We start from the raw sequence: 19,349 nt of genomic DNA, 5'->3' as shown, positions 1-19,349 counted from the left end.
ATCTCCCACCTTCCCACACCTATACCACGCTCTCTTCCACCTTGTCTGTGTCCCCACCCAGAGTGACTACTTACCAGGTTCCTGAAAGACAGTCTCTTTTGGGTCCAAGGTTGAGATCTCTTCCTGTGAATGGTGAATGGTCATCCCCTCCCCTCTCCTCCACTCTCCTGGAGTCTTGCTCCATCTCCTTTTACAAAAGTTTACTCTTCCTGTTAAGAATTTTCATTATTATGGGAAGAGAGGCATTACATGTGTGATAATGTATTTTAGAAGCATGTTTTCAAAATGTCTGTAATGCATACCTCTAGGAAGTAGTCAAACGCTTCAAAAACAAATTGGATATTTTATGCAAATGAGGTGGTCAATAACAAGGTCTCTTTGTTTCTAATTCTGACTTTAAACCCTATACAGTGTTTGCTCTCCCTAGAGTCTGCACGCCACCCCCCACCCAGAAGTCTAATCTTTTACCTGAGACAATAAATTGTCGATGAAGTACCCTGGGGCCGGAAGGAGATGGAAACACTGGAAGGAGATCAGAGAGTTGGGACAGACATGACTGAGGGAGTGGGAGGGATTCCTTTATGTGGAAACATGAAAGAAGAACTAACTAGCGGTGACTAATGATATGATAACTGTCTACAAACACCAAGTGTGTGTGAGTGCCAAGACGTCTTTGCCTCACTCAGCACAGAGATGCAATCTTAGAGGTAACAGGAGACCAGAGAGGTAGATAGGACACCCGGAATTACAGTCACAGGAAAATAAAAGGAGAGAGATTGAAATGATTTCACAAAGACTACTTCCTTTCAAGGACAGCTCCTGTTCACCAGCTTGTCCACCCACCCGTTAACTCTGTTCTTCAACCAGCTCTAAGTACTTACGGAGCTGTGAGGCAACCCTCTCTTCAGCTTTCCCTATCCACACCATCCAAGCCCCAGTCTCTAATTTTTCAGTTTGTTCATTGTCTAAGTGGCCTTCCTGAATCCTCTCCATTGTTTCTTTCCAGCAATGTTCAAGCAAGAAATGAGGCTAAAAAGGCCAAAGCAATAGTAATATCTCAGGATAAGTTAACTCATCTCAGCAGAAAGAAAATCCCCAATAGCCTTGAGGTTGCGTTCAAGGCCACTGTCAGCCTAGAGGGTGAGGGCGGTTCAGTGCAGTCCTTCAATGCTTTAAAGGCACACCAGTAATTGCCCCCCCCCCTTTTAAATTAATGCTTTTTAATTATACAGAATGATGGGCTTTGCCAGGTGTGATGGCACATACCTATAATTCCAAAGGCTAAGGCAGGAAGATTGCAAGTTTGAGGCCAGCCTGGGCAACTTAGTGAATCCTGTCTCAAAAGAAAAGATATATAGAAAAGGGGGTGGGGATGTAACTCAGTGGTAGAACACTAGCCAGGATGCATAAGGGCACAGGTTCAATTCCCAACACTTCTGCCCCATCCCCCAAAAGAATAAGAGGTTTCCTTGTGGCATATTCCCACATACATTGATCATATCCATCCCCAGCACCCTCCCTTCTCCCCACTGCTTCCTCTTCCCTAACAGTCATCTAAGAAGCCTGTCATTGGCCCCCTCATTCCCTAGTGCTCCCTGTGTCCTATGTGATACTGACTCATCCCTGCTGTCCTCATTTTCCTGGACCACCAGGGGCAGTGGCAGATCTGACTCTAAGCAGAGACCCTGAAAAGGCCCCTCTTCTCAGGAAACTTAGCATCAGCATCAGTGAAATTAAGGACATCACAAGTTCATAATTGCCCGTTCATTCCATGAACTGGCCGGCACCAAGTGCAGACGTTGTGCTGGGCTCTTTGCTGAAATCTAAGAGCTGGCTTCACAAAGAATACCCAAGACAGCCTCAGCTTCACAGCGCATGTGAAGACTGCTGGCACTACTAGGTAGGGTCCCCATAGGGTTCCTCAGGAGCTGTGTTTCACAAGGTGTCAGTGTCCACAGCCCTGTGTTGGACCACAGGTACAGGGGAGTTACATGTGTGCCAGGATAGGGCCAAACGGGTGAGCCAGTCTGTCAGAAGGTATTTGAAAGAAGAATCCAAGAAGGCTTAGCTCACTGTGGAGGGATGGAGGTTAGAGGCAGAAAATTACTGAATGTATGAGGACTAACAGTGGAGAAAGTGAGTCTGTGCATCTCTGCACTGGCTCCCAAGGAAGATGTAAGTGATAGCTCAGAAAGAGTCGATGGACCTGATGCATGGCTGGGCATGTTTCTTTCAAAAGACCCCACAGCATCTTGACCAGGATGGGACTGGGATGTACAGAGAAGGCATAGACTGAAGCACTTTGGGAAAGAACTGCCAACATTGCAAAAATGAAAACACGCTTTAGATATCTAAGGTCTCTATTGCCATCAAGCGGTGGAAACGAGGATAGCACTAAAATAATATGATCTTTTCTAAAAGCAGGAGGCTGGAAAACTCCTAGGAAGGAGACCCTCATTGTTATACAAAATTACATATAAGAGGAAGTGAGGGGAAAGGGAAAAAAAAAAAAAAAACAAGAGAGAGAAATGAATTACAGTAGATGGGGTAGAGAGAGAAGATTGGAGGAGAGGGGAGGGGAGGGGAGGGGGAATAGTAGAGGATAGGAAGGGCAGCAGAATACAACAGACACTAGTATGGCAGTATGTGAAAAAGTGAATGTGTAACCGATGTGAATCTGTAATATGTATACGGGGTAAAAATGGGAGTTCATAATCTGCTTGAATCAAATGTATGAAATATGATATGTCAAGAGCTTTGTAATGTTTTGAACAACTAATAAAAAAAAGAAAAAGAAAAAAATAAAGTAATTATTGGGTCTGAGGGCCTCCATTTCACTAGGATACCATCACAATTTTGGAGCTTTCTTTCTTTTTATAAGTTTTGTGTTAGTTGCTCCCGATTTTTAGCGCAGGCTCCCAGGTCCCAGTCCTGCAGCCACAACTGTATCATTGGAGAAATGCTGCCACCTTGTGGGAGTTGTGGAAAGAAGTATTGGGGGCCCAAGTGATGCATGTATGATTTATTAATTTTGTAAAGAGAGGCCTGGACCCATTGAAGTAGAAATTCATTCATAAGCAAAACTGTAAAGCCAGAAGAATTATTTTTTAATATTTCTGCTTCCCTTTCTAAATTGAAAGAGCATGCATTATTTTTGAATTGTAGTTGGGTCACTTCTGTGTGATCCAAAGTAAGTTAGCCCCAATTTACACATCAGCAAAACGGGCGTGACAACACAATTGATATTATTTTCTTTCTTATTTGAGTCCTTACCCACAAAGCATTTCTTGTATTTTTCCATCCTCATGAGAGAATAAGCTTTCCTACTTCTACCTGAATTCACCCTAATGAGTATGCAAGAGCTACACGGCTCCATAGTAGTGACAGTCCATCAATGCAGGGCTACAAAAATACATTTTTATAACAGAACTTAACTTTCTGACCTTCAACCCTCCTCATCCCTTTCTGTGGAAATTTCTAGGTTCCTGAGTGCAATTGGGATGTACAGTTGAAGATTCATTTAACTAGGTTTCTGTTTGCAGTCTCCACTTGCACCTGCCCTTTGCAGGCCACCATGCTCAGGTCCTCACTTCTTGTACTCGTCCTGCAGCCAAGGCAGGTTCTGAGTGCAGGTGAGCCCATAGGACCCAGGGATCACAGGTTTTCCGGAAGCCAAGGAGTTAAAGCAAATCTTATCTACCAATGGATACAGAGCCCTGCTTATATATTGTATTTCTTCCTGTTTCGTTTTACAATCAAACTGGAAAAATATTTTAATGAAGCCTTCTTTTTAAAAAATAATGAACACAGACATTGGTTTTCATTTTCCAAAGTCACCAATTCAGAAGGTGCTTACCCATGCACCTATGCACCCTGAGACTTGACACCAAATTTTTCCAAAAGATTTTGTCCATTTTCTGCAAGTCCCAAGCACCAACTTCTTTAATTGCTAATTAAGAGGAAACACAAATCTGGTGGATTCTGAGGGGCTTAGAGCTTCGGAGAGATGCTTCCACTCCCTGGCCTCACTAGACTCAACTCCCTTTCCATTTCTACAGTATCTTTCTCCCTGTGTGGTTTTACACTTTGCTTCTCTTCAGTTGACCACATGTAAGAACTATGGGATCATAGTCTTCAGATGGAGAAGGACGGGCCATGTTTTACAGATACATATTTCTTAGGAAACACTTAGAAGTCCTCATCCTTGAGTTTTCTGTAGTTTCAGAAGAAAAAACAATAATATATTAAAGCCATTTCTGTATCCAGGATAACAATTAATGTGACATGAGAAATGCAACTGGGTGGGATTTCCAAAAAGTCTTTGAAAATGGCTTCACAAGGCTGAGAACAATATATAGGTGAGGCAGGTGAAGGTGGGTTGTGCTTTGCCATTTACCTGGTGTTTCATCAGTACAGAGATATTTCCCTTAGGAAAAGGTGGTCTCCTCATCAGAGGACCTAGGGAGACCTGGCCACCATTATTGTCTCAGGTTCCTGCTTTCATTCTGAATGATGTTCTTAATATCATATGGTGACCCCCTTCAGCTCCGGTCACTCACAGGCCATCTAGGGGAGCATTCCTTAGATGTTTGACTCTCAGTGACAACTGAAGTTTGCCCCCCCATTCAATTCCATCTCTCTCCCAGGGTCTTCCAGCTCTCTGGAATCAGATGTGTGTCATGCAAGCAGGTGGTGTGGACAATTCTCTTCTTAGGATGCTGGGACCAGGAAGAGCCAGGCTACATGAACAAGGCACATATGACATATGCTCACACACACATTCCAGATGTTGACCCCAGGGTCTGGATTGGACTCTGCTTTCATGAACACAAGACATCATTTGTCATGGCACTTATTTTTCTGGTGCTTTGGGAAAGAATGATTATAAACTGGTGGTCCCTGTTTGGAGTGCATAAATAGGTTTCAGGGGACCTGTGACCTCCTGAAATGGAATGTGAACTGTGTGTTCTGCATGTTTTTTTTTTTTCCCTTGAGGAGAAAGTCTACATATTTCATTAAGTTCTTAAAGGGATTCCCAATCGCTCAAAACAACAAGACTTATTAAATGGCTTTCCAGTTTTTAAGATTTGGTCCTCCAGAACAGTGAGCTATCCTCTTAGGACCCAGCCATCCCATGTAATTGAAATGAAAAAAAGGGAAGTTAACCAAAACCTGTGGAGCACCAACTACACAGCATTCATGGCCACATGAAGAAGCTGGTCCACACATCTCACTAACCATGCAAGGTCAGTGTTATTCCCCTGTCCAGAGAGAGGATGGGAAAACCCATGATACCCTGTCCAGTAAATGCTGGAGTTCAAATGAATTGTCCTGTTCGACTTCTTTGCCACCTTTCACACACACTTTATCTGTCTCTTTCTCTGTCTCAGTCTCTCTCTCTATTTCTCTTTCTCTCTCTCTCCTCTCTCTCTCTCTCTCTCTCTCTCTCTCTCTCTCTCTCTCTCTCTCTCTCTCTCTCTCTCTCCTTGTTCCTACCCTCTGATTTGGGAAGATTGATCCATTCATCTGACAGGCATCTGCCTATTTTCTCATCTTTTCTTGGCTTATAGTAGAGTCACACTCTGGTTGCTTCTAGATCAAATCTGCTCTGCACATATTTTCTGAGGCTGAATAGTGTTTTGCCAATATTTGGAAACTAGAATAATTTACATAAAAGCTTTGATTTCAAACTGCTTTTGAAAAATCAGATCTAGTAATACCAAGCATATATTCTCTGCTAAACATGGAGGCAGGGCTGAGTAGTGGGGCAGGTGTCCTCTGGGTCACTGTGGTCCTTACTGCAGAAGAGTCCTGTGCTCTCCTCTCTGGCCCCGGGAGCACTCCCTATCATCTGAGGGGGTTTCTGGCATCTGAATTTTCAATTCCTGGTTTCTCCCTTCTCCTCTGCTCTTTCCCCACCTCCTGGCTTTCATACTCACTCACCACAGGCTCTCCTTCCCCACAATGACCAGCTTTGATCTCTCCAGGGCTTTTCCTCTTCTCTGTGTGGTTAGTTCATCATGGCCTCTCTTCCCCCCTCTCTCCTGGTATAGAACCAAAGGCAAACAGCCAGGTGAACTCTCTGATGTCTTTCTTACTTGCTTGTGCAGAGCAGAGGTGCTAAGCACGGCAAACCCGGCTCAGGGCTTTCCCCCGTCAATATTTCCTTTCTAGTGTTTTTCTTACAAAGAAAAGGAACAAATCAGAACAGTCAGGTGGGAGGAACTGATTTATCTGTGCATGCCCGTCTTCCCAAGCTCTCAGACATAGGCACTGCGCTCTTGTGGTGCAGAAGGCTTTTCCTGGGACACTGGGCATATGATTTTGAAATGTTTCAAATGTTGGATTTTAACATTTTGCTCTCTGAGTTCAGCTTTTCAAATCCAATAGGATTGGCTGGTCCACTTGTTTAAGGATGTTTTGTTTGGTATAGATTGTGCTTGAATTCTAGCACATCACTTTTCTCTGTCATCAATCTGGAGAGAGGGACGAGGACAGGAAAAGATGTCCTAAATAGATGCAGTGGTGTTAAAGGCTCCTCTTCCTTGATCCCAAAGTGACTTTAGCACCTTCTCTAGGATCAGTGTTAGTGGTAAAAGAAGAAAGTCAAGAGGGGAGAGGGTGGCACATATTAGGGACAAAATTACCAGGCCCTCGGTGCCACCGTCCCTGGCTGCCTCCAATAGGAAATACTTGGGCAGTAGCTTCTTTGATATGTCTGCAGTAATATCATTTGTGGTGTTAGTCTGAAAGCATTTCATGTTCTCCTTCTCTGATTCCCCCAATCCCCCCAGGGAAGTATTAAAATAGGAGCCCAATGTATGGAGGGAGCTGTAGGTGGATGTGGTTTGTCTTTCAAAGGTTCATTGTATTAGAAGCTTACACTCCAGTGTGGCCACATGAAGCAGAGGTGGAACTTTTAAGAGGTGGGACCCAGTAAGCGATAATTAGGCATTGAGGGCACTGTCCTATGGAGAAATTAATATAGTTCTTACCCTGATTATATCTTGTGTGATATCTGTTATAAGAGTGAGCTCTCCCCAGTCTCTGGCTTCCTGCCTTGCCATGTGATCTTTCCCTCTCTTGTGCAGTCCCAGCATGAGGTCGTTTATCATGATGTGATGCAACCAAGGAGCTTCTGACCTGACCTGAGGTCAAATCTAGGGGATCACCCAATCTTGGAATTTCGGTTCTCTAAAACTGTGAGTTAAGTAAACCATTTTTTTACTTATAAGTTATCTATCTTCAACCATTTTGTTATAGCAATGGAAAAAGGCTTAATATGGAGATGTAGATAAGAATGGAAAGTTATCTGTCCCATGGTTTCTTCTCACTCATCTTAACCCCTTCCCTTTATTTGAAGCCACAGCATGGATAGACATTATCCTTCTAGCTAATCAAATGTACCTTTCAGATATCCTTGAGCCTGTCTTTGTTCTCTGAAGGCCTTTGTCAGAGGCCATGAAGCTGCTGTGTAGTACATTCAAGAACTGCGCTCACTCTGATAAGATTCCCAGAAGACTTACTATATGCCTGCTCTGTTCTATTTCTTGACAGACCATTGCTTACTATGAAATCATACATTTACAGAAGACTTTTGATGACAAGTTCATCTCAAAATCAGGAGTCTTGATTTTTGTTTTACTGAAATCTGCTACTTAAGTGTCCCATGCAATGGACAATGGACAGTTAATTGGGTTCTTTTAATTCTTTCTCTCTCATTCATATGTAGTATTATTGCATAAGACATTTTCCTTTTCTTTAAAAATGTTATCCGCTTATTTTTAGGAATTCAGTTCAAATATTTCAAGTGTCTCTTGCAGGCACATAAAGCACCATGTGGACCCCGGAGGGGGATGAAGTAAAGAGAGAAACTAAGAATCTTATGATGAGGATATTATTCCCATATCACACATAAGTAAACTGAGGCTTGGAGAAGCTATTTAATCTCATAGGTCCAACAACCCTTCACAAGTCAATTTGACTCCAAAGATTTGGTCCTTTTCATTGTCTCATGTTTGCTACGAAGATAATCCAAATATGGCTTCTCTCCCCAAGGAGCTTTCTGTCTAGCAGGTGACAGTATGTGTACAATGACTATAATTTAAGGAACAGTCTGTAAATTCTGCATAGCAGACAAAAGTACAGGTTTACGAGAGGATGGTAAATGAAGAAATTACTTTGGGTTGTTTGGGTCTTTGTTATTGGTGATGTTGTTACCATGGTTACAGCCTGCCCCCCTCACCCCTTATACTTCTGAATTAAGGCATGTGTAGGGACATGCTGGTGTGGCTATCTCAGAAGCTTTAATCTTTCTAGCAGCTGTAAGGAACAGACATTGGTTTAGTTCCCTGACCCTACACCATCCTCCCTGTGGGTCAGTGATGGCAGCTGACGCCTCTAGGAATCCGCGCTGATTTGATTTTGTCCTTCTGGTCCTACCTGAGGGTTAGTTAACACTATTTCTCAGATGTGGGAATGCAGGATTTCAGAAGTCCCTCTGCAATATTCTGTAAGGAACCAAACACACTTTGCAAATGTTAAACCCCAGGCCAGGTTCCAGATTCTTATCCACTGATGCTCTGTGAAAGGCTCATTATTGCATTCAGAGACTAAGGATCCAGCCCAATAAAAACAAACTGATTTATAACTGTGTTATAGACACATTCCATTTGTAACATTTTACTAGGAGGAATTACATACTAGACATGTAGCCCAGTGACAATTGTTGCTGCCAGACTCAGAGCTAAGATCCATTTGCTTTTTAGATGTGGCATTCTTGGGACCAGACCCACCAAGTTCTGAATGCCTAGAGGCTGCTCAAGTTGAAACTCCTGTAGCCACTGCACTGGGGATTAAAAAGCACTTGTTCCAGCTCTAAGATTTGCCAAATGTCTTTGCACCACAGAAATGAGATCTGGCCTGTGTGGAGGGCAGGGGCTCGCTAGCTTGTATCACATTCTTTCAGGCTTAATCTACTCAACAAGCAAAGTGGAAACAGCTTTCCTGCTACTCACAGCCAACTGACTGTACAATATAGTCTCACGTTGCTCCATAGCAGCCTTAACCGTAACTAACTCTGCACCACATTCCCCAGAGAGCTATCTAGGACTTCCCTGAATGCATGATTTTTGGAACAACAGTCCTTTAACAGAAAAGAGAATAACTTAATATGCACCTGGAAAAAGGTGAAACCATGAACAGCATTGACAGTTCCAATAATATTCATCTTTAAATTGTTTCCTTTGTTCAGCAGAAAAGATCGGTTGTGGATGTGGCATAGTACTGAACAAGAGGTTCTGGAACTTCTTTGGAAACCATAACCTATCCTTCAAGTGTGGCCCAACTGGATAGGTAGACTAATAGCCCTTTCAATGCATATCTCTCTGAGTTTATTCCTGGGGGAAGGATCTGAGAAAAGGCAACTTGTAACTGACTTCCCCAAGTATGGTGAGTAGAGCACTTCAAACTGGTTCCAGGACACTTGGAGCCCTGATTGTGGTGTACAGTGCTAACTCTTTTTTTCCTCCCTCCATCCCTCCCTGCCTTCCTTCCTTTCTTCCTTTTCTCCCTCCCTCCCTCCCTCCATCTCTCTCTCCCTTAATTTAAATTAAATTTATTTTTAAGCCAATGCATAAAATTGTACCTATTTATGGGGAATGATGTGATATTTCCACCAGTGTATACATTATGCAATGTTTAAATCAGGTTAAACCTATCTCCTCTAACATTTGACATTTCTTAATGGTGAAACATTCACAATCTTTTCTTCTAGCTTTTTGAATACAGATTACATTATTGTTACCTGTAGTGGCCCTTCTGTGCAATAGCACACAAGAAATTCTTATTCCTCTATAACCATAACTTAGTACCCCTTGACCAACCTTCCCCTGTCCCCCACTTTCCCCAGCTCTTCTAGTAACTACCATTCTGCTGTTAACTTCTATGAGATCAATTTTTTTCAGATTCCACACATGAGTGAGATTATGCAGTACTGTCATTCTGTTTCTGACTTATTTCACCTATCAGTAATTTCATGATGTTGCAAATGACAGGATTTTATTCTTTCTTTATGACTGAGTACTCTATATGCATCATGTGTTCTTATCCATTCACAAGTTGATGGACACTTAGATGATTTTCTTTTCTTGGCTGTTGTGAATAGTACTGCCACACACGTTGGAGGGCAGATGTCTCCTTGATTCATTCCCTCCAGATTTATGCTCAGTAGTAGGATTTCTGAATCATATGTTTATTTTTATTTTTTTTTAAGAAGCTCCATACTGTTTTCTATAATGGCTGTACCATTGCTTATTCTGTTGATCAGTACACCATGCTTGCCTTTCTGGAATGCATCCCACTTGGTCACAGTGAATTATCTTTTAAATATGCTGTGGGATTCAGTTTGCTAGTATTTTATAGAGAAATTTGCCTCTATGTTCATCAAGGATATTGATATTTGGCTTTTTTTTTTGTTGTTCTACCTGGTTTTATTGTCAGGATAAAGTTGGTCTTATAGAAAGAGTTTGGAAGAAGTCATACCTCTTCAATGTGGAATAATTAAAGAAGAATTGATATTGAATGTTTAGGAGAACTCAGCAATGAAGCCATTGAATCCTGGGGTTTTCTTAGATGGGAAACTTCTTACTGATTCAATCTTATTACTTGTTATCTATCAATTCAGGTTTTCTATTTCTTCATGACTCCATCTTATAAGTTGAATGTGTGCCTAGAAGAAGAAATAAACAAATTCCTGGACACATACATCTTACCAAGTTGGAATTATGAATAAATAGAAAATCTGAAAAGATAAATAATGAGTAATAAGATATAAATAATAAGACTTAAAATAACGTATGAGTATACCTTTTTCCCCACATCCTTGTCAACACTTATATTCTTATGATAACCATTCTAACTGGAGTAAGATGGAATCTCAAGGTAGTGTTGATTTGCATTTCTCTGATTGCTAGGCATATTGAATTTTTTTTTATATACTTGTTTACCATTTTTTTCTTCTTTTGAGAAATGTCTTTTTTAGTTCTTTTGCCCATTTATTGTTTGGGTTGTTGTTGTTATTATTGTTGTTGTTATTATTATTATTTGGTGTTAAGTTTTTTGAGTTCTTTATATATTTGGGAGATTAATGCTGTATCTGAGGAGTGGGTAGCAAAGATTTTCTCCCATTCAATAGGATCTCTCTTCACACTCTTAATTTTTTCATTTATTGTGCAGAAGCTTTTTAATTTGTTGCCATCCCACTTGTTGATTCTTGGTTTTATTTCTTGAATTTTAGGGAGTCATATTAAGAAAGTAAGTGTCTGTGCTGGTATGTTGGAGTGTTAACTCTATTATCTTCTAGCAGTTGTAAAATCCCTAGGTCTTTGGTCAACTTTAGGTTGACTTTTGTGCAGGGTGAAAATAGGTATTTCATTTCATTCTTGTACATCTGGATACCCATTTTTCCCAGTGCCATTTGTTAAAAAAGCTATCTTTTCACCAACTTATGTTTTTATCAACTTTGCTGAGTATCTGTTACGGTTTAGATGTAGTGTTCCCCAAAAGCTCACAAAGCTCACAACTCAAGAAGGTTTGGAGGAGAAATGGTGGAATTATAGCCTTAACCAAATCAGTGAATTGATCCCTGATGGGATTAACTGAGTGTATGGAGAAAGTGGTTCATTGGGGGTGTGGTTATGGATATATATTTTTGTATCTGGAGAGTGGTGTCTCTCTTTCTCTGCATCCTGATTGTCATGTGAGCCACTTTCCTCTGCCACACTCTTCTGCCATGATTTTCAGCCTTACCTTGAACCCTAAGGAATAGTTTCAGTTTTTCCCCATTCAGTTAAATGTTGACTTTGGGTTTATCATATATAACCTTTATGATGGGGTGGTAAGGTTCCTTCTATCATTAGTTTCTTCAGAGTTTTTAATGTGAATGGATGCTAAACTTTGTCAAGGGCTTTTGTGGCATGGACTAAGACCTCTGAAACCATGAGCCCCCAAATAAATTTTTCCTCCCCTAAAATTGTTCTGGTCAGATCTTTTAGTTGCAGAGTGAAATAGTATGACTAAAACAGTATGAGATGACTATATCTATGTGGGCTTTTCTTTGCATTCTATTTTATTCCATTTTTCTTCATGCTTGTTTTTATACCAATACTATGCTATTTTTATTACTATAGCTATTGTAATTCCTCCAGCATTGCTCTTCTAACTAAGGATTGCTTTGGCTATTCTGTGTCTTTTATTCTTCCAAATGAATCTTAAGACTGTTTTTTGTTTGTTCATTTTTAGCTTTGTGAAGAATGTCATTGGCATTTTGATGGGGATTGCACTGAATCTATGTTTTGCTTTTGTAGTTGGGCCATTTTGACAATATTAATTGTGCCTATCCAAGAACATGGGAGGTCTTTCCATCTTCCCAAGTTGTCTTCATTTCCTTTTCCAAGTAGATTCATTTCTTTAGTGTTCTATAGTTTTCATTTTAGAGGGTCTTTTTAGCATCTTAGTTAGATTTATTCCCAAGTATTTTATTTTTGTGTTTTAAGGTTATTGTGATCTCTTTCTCAGTGGGGTAATTATTGGAATACAGAGAAGCTATTGATTTTTGTATTTTGGTCTTGTATCTTGCTACTTTGCTGAATTTGTTTATCAGCCCTAGATACAGAATCATGTCATTTGCAAACAGATAATTGGGTTTTCTTTTCCTGTTTGTATCCCTTTAATTTTCTTCTCTTGCCCGATTGCTCAGGCAAAAGTTTCAAGAACTATATGAGATAAGAATAGTAAGAGTGTATATCCTTGCCTCATTCCTGATTTTAGAAAAAATGGTTTCAGTTTTTCTCTATTCAGTTAAATGTTGGCTTTAGGCTTATCATTTATTTTTATGATGGGGATGTAAGTACCTTCTACTAATAGTTTTTCTTCAGAGATTTTAACATGAATGGATGATGAATTTTGTCAAATGCTTTTTTGGCATCTCTTGAGATGATCTTATAATTCTTAATTCTACTCATGTGGTGAAATACATTTATTGATTTGCATATATTGAGACAAAATTGCATTCCTGGGATGAAACACACTTGATTGTGGGATATTATTATCTTAATGTATTTTTAAAAAATATTTTTATTAGTTGTTGATGGATTTTTTAAATTTATAAGTGGTACTGAGGATCAAACTCAGTGCCTCACACATGCTAGGCAAGTGCTCTACCACTGAGCTACAACAGCAGCTCTTCTTAATGTGTTTTTGAATGCAGTTTGCTAATATTTAATTAAGGACTTTGTGTCTATTTTCATTGGTGGTATTGGTCTGTCTGTATTTTTCTTTCCTAGATGTGCTATTGTTAATTTTGGTATCAGAGTGATACTGGCTTCATAGAATGACTCTTGGAGTGTTCCTTCCCTTTATACTTCATGGAATAATTTGAAGAAGATTACCATTAATTCTTTAAAAGTTTGTCAGAACTCAACTGAGTATCCATCTGATCCTGGACTTTCTTTGTTGGAAGGCTTTTAATTGCTTCATTCTCACTGCTTGCTATTGGTCTTTTTAGGTTTTCTATGTCCTTATGGCTTAGTCTGGGCAGTTCATATGTGTCTATAAATTTGCTAATATCTTGCAGGTTTTCCTCTTCATTGGAGTATATATTTTCAAAATAATTTTGAATGATCCTCTGAATTTCAAGAGTGTCCATGGTGATATTTTTTTCACCTCAAATTTTGTTGATTTGGGTCATCTTTCTCTTGGTTTGTTTGGCTAAAGGCTTATCAATTTTGTTATCTTTTCAAAGAACCAACTCTATGTTGCATTGATCCTTTTTCTCAATTATATTAATTTCTGATCTGATCTTAATTACTTCTTGTCTTCTAATGATTTGAGAATTAGTTTTTTCTTCCTTTTCTAGGACCTTGAGAAGTAACTTTAGATTTTTTATTTGGTACCTTTCTATTTTTTCAAATGTATGAACTCAGTGCTATAAATTGTTCTCTTAGAACTGCCTTAATAGTGTCCCAGAGATTTTAATATATTTCCATTCTCATTTGTTTCTAAGAATTGTTTTATTTCTTCCCTGATATCTTCTATAACCCATTCTTCATTCAAAAATGTTTCATTTAATCTCCAGGTATTAAAATGTTTTTGGATTTTAATCCCGTTATCAATGTTTAGTTGTATTCCATTGCAATATGATGAGATGCAAGGAATTATCTATCTTTATGTGTTTTTAAAGACTTTCTTAAGCTTGGGATATAGCTCAGTTGGTAGAGTGCTTGCCTTGCATGCCCAAGGCCCTGGGTTCAATACCTAGCACCACAAAAAAGGCTCTATATTAGAGAAGGTTCTATGTGCAACTGAGAAGAAAGAGAATTCAGTTGTTGATGGATGAAATATCCCACAGACGTCTGTTAGGTCCATTTGACTAACAACATTTGTTAATTCTTCACTTACTTTATGATGTTTATTATGTCTGGATGACTTAGCTATCGGTAAGAAAGGTGTGTTGAAATCACCCAGTTTTATTGTATTGGGGTATATCTGATTCTTTATATTGACTAGGGTTTGTTTTATGTATGTAGGTGCATTGAAATTAGAGACATAAATATTTATAATCATTATATCTTGTTGTTGGGTGATTTCCTTAATGAGTATGAAGTGACCTTCTTTGTCTCTCCTGATTATTTTTGGCTTGAAGTCTACTTTATCATATAGGACATTAACTACTACTGCTTGCTTTCAGTCTCCATTTGCATGGTATATCATTTTTCATCCTTTCCCCTTCAGCCTCCTGATGACCCTGCCTACAAAGTAAAGTCTCTCATAAACAACATAGATAGGTCTTGCCTTTTGATCCATTCTGACAACTAATGTCTTTTGATTGTAGAGTTTAGGGCATTTACAATGTTATTATAGAGAGATGATCTTTATTTCCTGACATTTTGATTTACTTCTGATGCCTAATTCAGACTTGATTATTTTTTAACTGACTATTCTAGTGATATTCATCTATATACTGGCTCTAATATTTATTTTTTTATTTCTTCTGCATGAAATTTTTATTGAATATGTTTTGTAGTTTTGGTTTTATAGTTATGAATTCTTTTAGTTTCTACTTATCATGTAAAATTTAATGGTTGGAACCCATATCTTTCAGGAATTGGCATATATTATTCCAAGCTCTCCTGGCTTTGAGGTCTGATCTGAGAAATTCATAGCAATTCTAATTGGCTTACCTTTAAATGTGACCTGCTCTTTTACTCTTGTGTGGCTTTTAGATTCTATCCTTGTACAGTAGTTAAGCATTTTAATTATAATGTAACTTGAAGAGAATCTTTTTTTATCTTATTTATTTGGGGTTCTACATGCTTTTTATTTTTGAATTTTTGTCTCATTCTTAATGTTTGGAAATTTTTCTGATATTAATTCATTGAAAAAGGTTGTGTATTTTTTAAATTTGTATTTCAATGCCTTCATCTATGCCAATGATTCTTATATTTGGTCTCTTCATGTTATCCCAGATTTCTTGAATACTACGGTCATTCTCTTAACATCTTTATTATCAACTTTTTTTTCAAGATTATATATTTTGTGTCAGAGGCATGATAATATGACTTCAAAGTGGTCATATTGATGATACTTTCAACTGAATTTTAATTCAATTTATTGAGCTTTCATTTCTAGAATTTCTGTTTGGTTCTTTTTCCAGAATCTCTTTTTATTAAAATGTTCTTTCAACTCCTATATAGTCTCTCTTAGTTATTACTTAAATCTTCATTTAGTTCATTGAACATTTTAATTATCAACTTTATAAATTATTTTTCTGGCATTTCTTCCCCTGTTGTGTCAATGGGGTCAGTTGTGCTGTGAGCTATTTGGGGTGGCTTGTTCCTTTGATTTTTCATTTTGTTAGTATTTCTACATACTTTCTGGAATAACTATCTTTTCTAATTTCATGTAAAGGACTTTTTTAGTGAGTTGCTGTTTTACAATGTGTCCTGGGTTGGGTAAATGTCTTGGTATCAATATTTGCACTCAATTTGAACTTGCTACTTCATCCAGTATCTAACAGCACATTGAGAAAAGACACTAATCCCCAGAAATTGTAGTCACTTCAGAAAACTTCCTTAAATTAACAATCTTAAAAAAATAAAACATAACTACAAATGTTATTCAGGAATCCACTAATGTATTGTTCTAAGTCAGGTTTTTTAAATAGATGTTATTTTTCTGGGGTTTCAGTTATTGTGCAGCTTATTCTAAGCTCTGTCACAAGGCGGTCAAACTTGTTAGAGAAGTCTGTATGTAGAGTTTCACTGCAGAATTTCAGTCCCCTTTTGGCTGGATAGGTCTGACACCCTGCTCTTTCTGAGTGTCAGACCATGTGCTGGAGGGAGAAGAGTGGAATGCATCAATTTATCCTCCAGCTTTTTCTGGAGGAGGTGGAGGTGATGACTCAGGGTTCACTATATATGGTCTGATTTAATTGGTCTCAATTTCCCAATTACCAGTGTTGGCCAGGCTCCTAATTTCTGAGCTCAGATAATTTGTTTCAAGTGAGAGTTCTTTGCTTTTTAGACTCAATTTTTCTGGCACTGAATTGATATTTTGAATCACTCTTAAGGAGTTGCTATGAGAGTGTGCCTTCTTCTGAACTACCTTACTTCATTCCCTGATGGAATAGACTACATGGAATTAAAGGATGTTAAGAATATGGTTCATTAAGAGTAAAGAAGTTAGGACATTAAGGCAAAAGGAAGATTGGAATATTCAAAAGGTGAAAGAAGAGAAAGTGGAAGTGAGGTAGTGTGTATAGGCCATAATGAAGGAGGAAGTGAGAAAGTAAGAGAACAAGATTTTTTACTATTAGGGGGAAGGAGGTGAGGAGAGTAAATGTAATAAGCAAACAAGCAGAGCAGAACAACACCAATCCCTCCATATCAAACAACAAAACTAAATTTAAAATACTCCAAAATCTAACAAAATCCCAAAAGATCAGTACCTCTTAAACAGAATAGAAGAGTAAAGGATTATTAAAAGAAAAAGAAATGATAAAATAAGAAAAAAAAAGAAACCCAGAAAAAATACATATAAACCAATCAATACACATATTTTGAAAATCAATTTTAAAATATTAATAGAAAATAGAGAAATTCTGAATTTAAAATGCTCGAATTTTTCCACTGAGGTAGCTGGTGTTGAGTATTTACATCTTATTATAGACTGTCCCTCTGTCTTCTGGGACTATGTGCCTCTAAGAGGGAGCCAGGCTGGGCAATATTAAATCCAACCTTTGTGTGTGTGTGTGTGTGTGTGTGTTTTGCTACCCTTCCTGCTGGAGTAGATTGGAAGTGTAACTGGTGGAAATGGCTCTCAGCTTCCCTGCTTGCCAGTACCAGGTGTATGAAACTGGAAGTACCATCTATTGAGATGTTTTTCCCGATGTCTTAGAATGCCACTCTTCCTGGTTGGAAGTGGTACAGAGATCTATTTGGGAAGTTCTGGCTTCTGGAGTTGAGTTCTAAATGGAACTCTGAATCTTTATTTAGGTTATGTACTCCAGAGCACTTAAGTCCTTGTACCCCTAGGGCAGAATAGACTTTGACTTCATCTGGGTGTCTGGTTTGCTAGTATTTCCCCAGAGTTCTACTCATAAGTGGGGGTGACAGAACTCTCCAGATGGCTAGTACATGGCATATTTGCTGTAGCCTGTGTGCCACCCAAATATGAATTTGAAGTCTCTATTCATGAATGTAATCATGCCTACCTGGTCAATGTCCCCTTTTCAGCTGGTCACACAGATCTCAAGAGGAAATCAGTTGACTTCTCCTGTCATCAGTGTAATCAGGCCTGCCTGGATAATCTCCCTCATCCTTTCGCACTTGTCAATGGTACCAAAGGGCTCAAAGGGAGAGCAGGATGTACTCTTCTCTGTACCTCTGACTTGAAACACCTGGATCAACTGTTCTCTATGTTTTGGGATTGTGATTTGCAAGGTGTTCTTTAGGTCATGCAGTAAGCACTGGCTGAGAAAGAGAGGAAGTATCTGTTATAGACTCTTAGGTTCCTATAGTGGATCTTCACCTCAGTTCTTAGAAGTTGAGAAACATGGAGCACATTTTGGGTGTCAAACTTGTCTGCTGTGTTTCTCTTTCTCTTTGTCTTGCGCCAGGTTTTATGGTGACACAGCACCACTGTCTCAGCCAAGCTTGGATTTATTTCCTTATATTCTCTGTTCACTACACCAGAATCTCTGGGCTTCTTCATGTCTCTAACAGACAAATAATGACTTATAATGGTTTTCTTCAGATACCCAGCTTGTTATGAAGCTGTATTTCTGTTGTTCAAGTTCCAAACAGTAGAGCAAATGGGAGCTGCCTCTTTCTTCTACTCTGCCACCCTGACACTTCCTCATAATAATTTCTCATAATCCTTTGTATTTCTGTGGTGTCTGTTGTCATGTCTCCCTTTTGTCTCATTTTATTTATATGAGTCTCCTCTCTTTTTCTTAGTCTAGCTAAGGGTCTGTCAACTTTATCTTTTCAAATAATCAGTTAACATCTCTGTTTTTTTTTTTGCTAGAGTATCACATTATTTCTGTTGTTCTCTTGAATCTCATCAAGTTTTTTAAAACTAACTGTTTTAAATTCTCCATCTGAGAGTTTTCCCATATTGGTAACTATTGGGGTCACTTTCTGGTGCCTTATTTTGTCTATTAGGTGAGGTCATTGTTCTCTGAAAGGTTGTGTTTTTGTTTTTATACTGGAGATTGACCCCAGGGTTCCTTTTACCATTGAGCTACATCCAACCCCTTTATATTTCTTTATTTTGAGGCAGGGTCTAAGTTGCCAAGGTTTACCTTGAACTTGTGATCCTCCTGCATTAACCTCCTGAGTAGCCTGGCTTACAGGTGTGTACAATCATTCTTGGTTCTCTAAATGTTTTTGATGCTCATTGGTATGCAACTTTTGTACATTAAAGGATTAGGTATTTATCCCAGTTTTTGCAATTTGGCTCTTTAGGTACATGACTTTCCAGAAATTCTAAGCAGGCTGCTTATTTTATCTGAGCCTGTAGTTATTGCTACTACTTCAGCACTAGGTGGTGCCAGAAGTCCAGGTTTGCCATGTATATGCTTTTGGAGTGTTGTCACCATTCAAGTGCTAGAGGGTGATCCAAGTCCAGGTTTGTCACATATCAAGTTGGTGTGTTAAGAATAAACTGAGGTAGAACCTAAAAAGGGTAGCCCACCCACACAGGCTTCTCCCTGGGAACAGGGCAGCCCCAAATACCTTGTCCAGTCACAAAGTGGCCAGAATCACTGTGAAGGGAACAGCACCAGGCTG

This window comes from Callospermophilus lateralis, chromosome 8 (genome assembly GCF_048772815.1).
Source record: "Callospermophilus lateralis isolate mCalLat2 chromosome 8, mCalLat2.hap1, whole genome shotgun sequence".
Taxonomy (NCBI): Eukaryota; Metazoa; Chordata; class Mammalia; order Rodentia; family Sciuridae; genus Callospermophilus; species Callospermophilus lateralis.
The sequence above is the reverse complement of the archived record's forward strand: the minus strand, read 5'-3'. Positions refer to the sequence as shown.